Genomic DNA, 7526 nt, shown 5'->3' with positions numbered 1-7526 from the left:
CCGGCCAGAATATAATTTACGTGCTGGAATTCTTACAATATGATGATCATTTTGAATATAAACATCATGGATTTTGCATTAGACATACAAATTTTAGATCTAATGTAATAATTTGGTTTACACAAAATAAATATTTTATCTTTTGTGCAAAATATATGAAGTTTCCATTCAAAATATTCCCTGACCTGTAAGGAATCCAGAAATGTCAATTATATTATCCTAACTTTAGGCTGAGGTATTATTTATTACTAAAAATGTAAATATACTGTTTTCTCCCAAACATTTCTCTGATAGGGAAGGAAGGTGGGAGGTGGGGGGTCGGGAGGGAGAGACCCAGGGATCGTGGGAAGAGGGGGGGGGGAGCCGGAGGTGGGGTATTTTGATTGACAGATAGTGTCTGGGTGACGTATATTTTTTTTTATTTAGTGAAGATATTTGTTATAGCTCATAAAACTCATACAAATTACCCGGCCAGAATATAATTTACATTGCTGGAATTCTTACAATATGATGATCATTTTGAATATAAACATCATGGATTTTGCATTAGACATACAGTGGTCCCTCGGTTAACGAGCGCCTCGGTTAACGAGATTTCGGTTAACGAGTTACCTCCCATAAGATTCTTAACTTCGGTTAACGAGCAACCCCTCGGTTAACGAGTTTCTTACGAGCCGACCTCAACAAGTTTTGGCTTGCACTTGGCGGTCAACCAGCTTTAGTATTAGTCCGCCAATACATTATTCGGTTCTAGGGCTTAAATTCCTTACTATTTTAGTAAATATCAAGAAGTTTAATCTATTCAATAATTTTAAAAGTTTAATATTAAATTTTTTAGTCATTTTAGCAATTATTGAACATAATTGAAGGTAAAGTGACTAGTTTAATGCGCGGCATCCAGCCTCTTAACACAGCAAACAAGCGTTAGTCTCTGTGTTTTCAGTGGAGGTAACATCTTGCTTGAGACTCTCTTCAACTAAATGCTTTTTTTGTGTGTTTCCAAGCAAATTATTGGTCATTTTGAAATTTATTTTACATATTGACAATATATAGCGCAGTGCAGTGTTATTCTAAAGAAAATATTCTTTATTTACAGCAAGTTTAACTTTAAAAAACACGTGTTGACACTGTTTGAATCCAGCATGGGGCCTAAGAGATCAAGAAAAGCAATTTCAATCCAAACCAAGCATGAAATCATAAAAAAACATGAACAAGGCATTAGAACAAATGCGCTATGCAAAGAATATGGCATGTCGACATCAACTGCGTTGACAATTCTTGCACAGAGAGACAAATTTAAAGATGTGAAAGTGAGAGACAAATCTACAAGAGTGTTTAAAAGTAGATCCCTAATTGCAGACACTGAGAGGTTACTTACCATCTGGATTAGGGAAAAAGAGATGAAAGGTGATTCAGTTTCTACTGAATTCATTTGTAAAGAGCCAGGGAGATTTACGAACATTTAAAGACAGATCAACCTGGTTCTTCAGGCACAGAATTTGAAGATGTTCGGGCCAGCAGAGCCTGGTTCGAAAAATTTAAGAAAAGAAGTGTTCAATGTGGACGAAACTGGGCTGTTCTGGAAAAAGATACCCAAAAGAACATTCATCACCAGAGATGAAGCCTCTTTACCTGGGCATAAGCCCATGAGAGACCATCTCACTCTATTGCTTGGTGCCAAGGCTTCAGGGGATTTCCGACTGAAGCCTATGCTTGTCTACCACTCTGAAAACCCCAGGGTGTTCAAGCAACAGAAAGTGGTAAGAACAAAGCTTGGAGTTTATTGGAAGTTCAACCGTAAGGCATGGGTGACAAGACAGCTCTTTAATGAATGGGCGGTAGATGTGTTTTGCCCTTCTTTCAAGAGCTACCTAACCACCAATAAACTCCCTTTAAAGGCTCTTCTCCTCATGGATAATGCTCCTAGTCATGACCCTGACCTTGCCAGAAATTGGGTGTATCAATTTGACTTGGTGAAAGTGTTGTTTTTGCCTCCAAACACTACATCAATCATACAGCCAATGGACCAGAATGTGATCAGCAACTTCAAGAAGTTGTACATGAAGAAAATGTTTAGGAGGTGTCATCAAGCAACTTCTAATGATCCTGAACTAACACTGAAACAGTTCTGGAAGACACAATTCAACATCCTGGAGGCTGTAAAATTGATTGTGTCATCATGGCAAGAAGTCTCCACTAGATCCCTCAATTCTTCATGGAAAGCACTGTGGCCATCAGTAGTCCATGATTTTGAGGGATTTGATGAAGAAACAGAGTTGGACCAGGAGAATGTGTCCATTGGTCAGTCATTGGGCCTTGAAGTGGAGGAGGAGGAGGATGTGGAAGAGCTTGCGATGTCTCATAAGGAGGAACTTACTCCTGATGACTTGAAGCAACTGAATGAGATGTTACAGGGAGAGGCTGACAGTGGTGAGGAGGAAATTAAAAGTGATGACCATATGTCAGCTAAACAGTTGAAAGATGTGATTTACTACTGGGAGAAGTTCAGGGAACTGGCTTCAAAGTACCCAGAAGTGGAAAAAACTGAACTAACTTTGTGTCATGTTGAGGACTCAGTGGTCTCCTTTAAACATAAGTTAATGGTGAGGAGGAGAGATGCCCCACAGACCACAATTGACACTTTCTTCAGTAAAAGGCAGAGGGAACAAGATGCTATCCCTCAGCCTTCTGCTTCAAGAAGGAGAGAGGATGTTCATGGTGGAGAATCTGTCAGTCCAGAGGTTCCTGACATTTTCATGGAAGGTGACTCACCTTCCAAGAAGCAGTAAAATGCTTCTCCTCCACCTCCTTCTCTTCTCCCCTCCTCCACCCCCCACTTCAAATTCACATCATCATCATCATCATCCAGGAGCCTTCTACATACACACCTCAAGGTAAGTGTCCATATCTAAAAAAATTTTTGAATTTAGGCAATTTTCGGTGAGCTGGAACCAATTACCCAAAAACCCATTGAAACAATGGTTTCGGTTAACGAGATTTTCGGTTAACGAGCAACCTGCTGGAACGGATTGTGCTCGTTAACCGAGGGACCACTGTACAAATTTTAGATCTAATGTAATACGTAATTTGGTTTACACAATGCAAATATTTTATCTTTTGTGCAAAATATATGAAGTTTACATTCAAAATGTTACCTGACCTGCAAGGAATCCAGAAATGTCAATTATATTATCCTAACTTAAGGCTGAGGTATTATTTATTACTAAAAATGTAAATACTGTATACTGTTTTCTCCCAAACATTTCTCTGGTAGGGAGGGAAGGTGGGGGGGTGGGGAGTAGGGAGGGAGGGAGGGACCAAGCGATCGTGGGAAGAGGGGGGGAACCGGAGGTGGGGTATTTTGATTGACAGATATTGTCTGAGCGACATATATTTTTTTATTTAGTGAAGATATTTGTTTTAGCTCATAAAATTCATACAAATTACCCAGCCAGAATATAATTTACATTGCTGGAATTCTTACAATATGATGATCATTTTGAATATAAACATCATGGATTTTGCATTAGACATAGAAATTTTAGATCTAATGTAATAATTTGGTTTACACAAAGCAAATATTTTATCTTTTGTGCAAAATATATGAAGTTTACATTCAAAATATTCCCTGACCTGCAAGGAATCCAGAAATGTCAATTATATTATCCTAACTTTAGTCTGAGGTATTATTTATTACCAAACGTTAAAATCTAGTGTTTTCACCCAAACATTTCTCACAGAGGTAGGAGCTAGTGAGCTGGGAAGAGGGGGGGAGGGGAGATTTGAGTCCATTATTTGAATGGACATTAACCTGGCGACTGTATTTCTCTTGAATATTAATTGTGTGAGCATACCATCATAAAATTTAGATGTTATTTTTACTACAACATAGGTATTGTGTCAGAAAAAGTGGAGTTTGGGGGTCGGGCCAGTCTCTATTGGAATTAATCCCATATGTTATGTTGTTCACTTTCTGCGTTTCTCGCTTTAAGCGGGCCTCCGATGGGTTCAATTGACTGCATTAAGCGAGGGTTCACAATGTATATATATATATATGTATGTATATATATATATGTATGTATATATATGTATGTATATATATGTATGTATATATATGTATGTATATATATGTATGTATATATATGTATGTATATATATGTATGTATATATATGTATGTATGTATATATATATGTATATATATATATGTATGTATATATATATATATATATATATATGTATATATATATGCTCTTTCTTAATAATAATAATAATAATATAATAATAATATATGTAATATATATGTATATATATATATATATAATATATGTATATATAACAATAATAATAATAATATGTATATATATATATATATATAATATATATATATATATAATAATAATATATATATATATATATAATAATAATATATATATATATATATATATATATATATATATATATATATATACACAATTTGAGTCCTCATATTAAGGTCCCTTTCGCGTTTCACCGTTAACGCGGTGCCTTGCCAGAACCTAACATTTTCACATTCCGCGGTCGTGAACCCCATTACGCGGAGAGCGGCTGGCAAGCCGCGCCATTTTTGGATCCAAACCTCCCGCCATCCGCCATGTTGTGTAAGAGGCGCGAAAATGGTGCGCACAAGGTCGCCCAGTCATCAAAACATGACCAGTTCTTCACCCGCCACCCACTACAGCCGGCCCAAGTCAGTGATAGTGATAATTATAGTGAGGATATGGAGTTATATGAACTTTGGGGGGTTTGACAAAGAGGCCCTGCAAGCCTCTGTGGTGGATAGTGATACAATTGATACAAGTGATACAGGTGAGGGCCAATAATCTGCCCTCTGCCTCGGAACCAACCGCCCATCCCCGTGTGCCCAGCCATCTTTTTTACTAATGTAAGTGTTAAAAAACCTAATATTATTGATATTTCTCTTAATTATTAATTGTGTGTGCATGCCATCATAAAGTTAAAATAATATTTTTACTACAACATAGTTGTGTGTCGTCAAAAAGTGGAGTTTGGGGATCGGCCCGGACTCCATTTCAATTAATCCCATATGTTATGTTATTCACTTAACGCGTTTCTCACTTTCCGCGGTACCCTCCGGGTTACATTAACCGCGTAATATAGGGGATAGATGTAATGTATGTATATGTGTATGTATGTGGCAATGTATGTATGTATATGTATGTATATATATATATATATATATATATATATATATATATATATATATATATATATATATATATATATATATATATATATATATATATATATATATATATATATATATATATATATATATATATATATATATATATATATATATATATATATATATATATATATATATATATATATGCAAATGAAATCACTGTAGTGTGATCTAGGTATATGCTGATAACCACAGGAAAGAAGAAAACACGAAGTTCCCAAAGCGCTTTAAATTGTAATTCCACATCTTCAGGGGTGAGTACGGGCTTTGTACTCTAGTCTGTACTCACCCTGAGGTAGCAGTGCTCTTTCCTAGATCACCAATGTTTACGCTGCTATATATATATATATATATATATATATATATATATATATATATATATATATATATATATATATATATATATATATATATATATATATATATATATATATATATATATATATATATATATATATATATATATATATATATATATATATATATATATATATATATATATATATTTACAGTGGTCCCTCGGTTAACGAACACAATTCGTTCCAGAAGGTCGTTCGTTAACCGAAACCATTGTTTCAATGGGATTTTGGGTAATTGGTTCCAGCTCACCAAAAATTACATACAAACTAAAAATAAATGCAATAAAGTACACTTACTTTGAGGTGTGCATGTAGAAGGCTCCTGGTTGACGATGATGATGATGGGAATTAGAAGTGGGGGTGGAGAAGGGAGAAGAGAATGCAGTGGGGGTGAAAGAGAAGTCACCCCATGCTTCATGCCACCATTTCACCCATAAAATTTTAAGTTCACTTGGTGTAATTCAAGATTATTTTCTGTAAATCAACACTGCACTGCACTAATGACCAATAATTGTACTGTAAAAACGTAAAAATAGTTTATGTTCAAGAGTCTCAAGCAAGATGCTACCTCAACTGAGCAGACACACAAACTGACGCCATCCTGGGTGAGTCAAGTGGTTGTTTGGCGCTCTAAAAACTAGTTCCCTGTGTACTTCAATTGTGTTTAATAATTGTTAAAATTACTAAAAAATTTAATATAAGTCTTGGAAAATTATTGAATAGTACAATCTTCTTGATATTTACTCAAATGGTTACGAATTTAAGCCCTAAAACCGATTACTGTATTGGCGGACTAATACTCCAGCTGGTGAGCAGGCGAAAACATGTTGACACGATTTCGTAAGGATTTCGTTAACCGAATTTTTGTTCGTTAATCGAGTTGAAGATTCTTATTGAAGGTAATTTGGAAACCGAAATTTTGCTAACCAAGGGATCACTGTATATATTATTTTTTCCTTTATGTACTTCACCTATAGAACAAATAAACTGTCAATATAAGGAGAAAATATTGGGGAAGAGCAATGCAATATGTATGTTGCAAACATTTAGAATAATTATGGGCAACAAAATAGGTCCAATTGTTATATCAAAACAAGGTTATGAACAAAACAAACCCCTGATCCCTATAATATCCATTTGTGATGGCATAAACTGATATCACAGACAAATGGAGATAACCATCCATGTGACTTTCCAACAAGTTTTCAGAGAATTTGAGCCAATACTGAAAATAAAAATTCAACTGAGTTTCCGTGAGTGTATGGAAGCAAAATTTAACCTAATCCATGAAAGAAAAATTTTGAGTTTTGGAGAATCTCCAGCTTCAAGAGTCTAATACCTGTACAAGGGACAAATAAAGAAAGGGAATAAAAAAATAAATAAATTTTAGTCATTCCATCCCAAATTGCAAGTGTTCATAAAGAATTATGAAGAGTTTGCCTATATGGTAGGTTGAAATTAACTCTGTCCCTTACAGAAGGTGCAAAGAGCAAGTGTACTGTACAGACCACAAGCATGTACACACTAAACATCAACAACAACCTAATAAACCACAATAGCATTATTTAAAGTATTTGATAATAATAATCTTTGTAAAACATTATACAGCTAGACCCCCGACTTACGACGGGTTAGGGACCCAAATCCAGGTCATAAGTCCGAATGGTCGTAAGTCCGACATAGATATATAAAAAAAAATAATAATAATAAAAAATAAATAAATAAATAAAAAATCTACAATGAAATACAGTACAGTAAAAGTAATAAATAATGAGGAATGGATACAGTGTGACTGAGCACTTACCTTTAATGTAGTCAGCTAAATGCACATGGGGCCCCCATAATTTTCTAATTATACATGGAGACTACATTAACTGGAAACGTTTTGGTATAGAAAATGCGTGTCATTTGAGGGAAAAAA

This window comes from Homarus americanus, unplaced genomic scaffold, assembly GCF_018991925.1.
Source record: "Homarus americanus isolate GMGI-L3 unplaced genomic scaffold, GMGI_Hamer_2.0 scaffold11022, whole genome shotgun sequence".
NCBI classification, from domain to species: Eukaryota; Metazoa; Arthropoda; class Malacostraca; order Decapoda; family Nephropidae; genus Homarus; species Homarus americanus.
The sequence above is the reverse complement of the archived record's forward strand: the minus strand, read 5'-3'. Positions refer to the sequence as shown.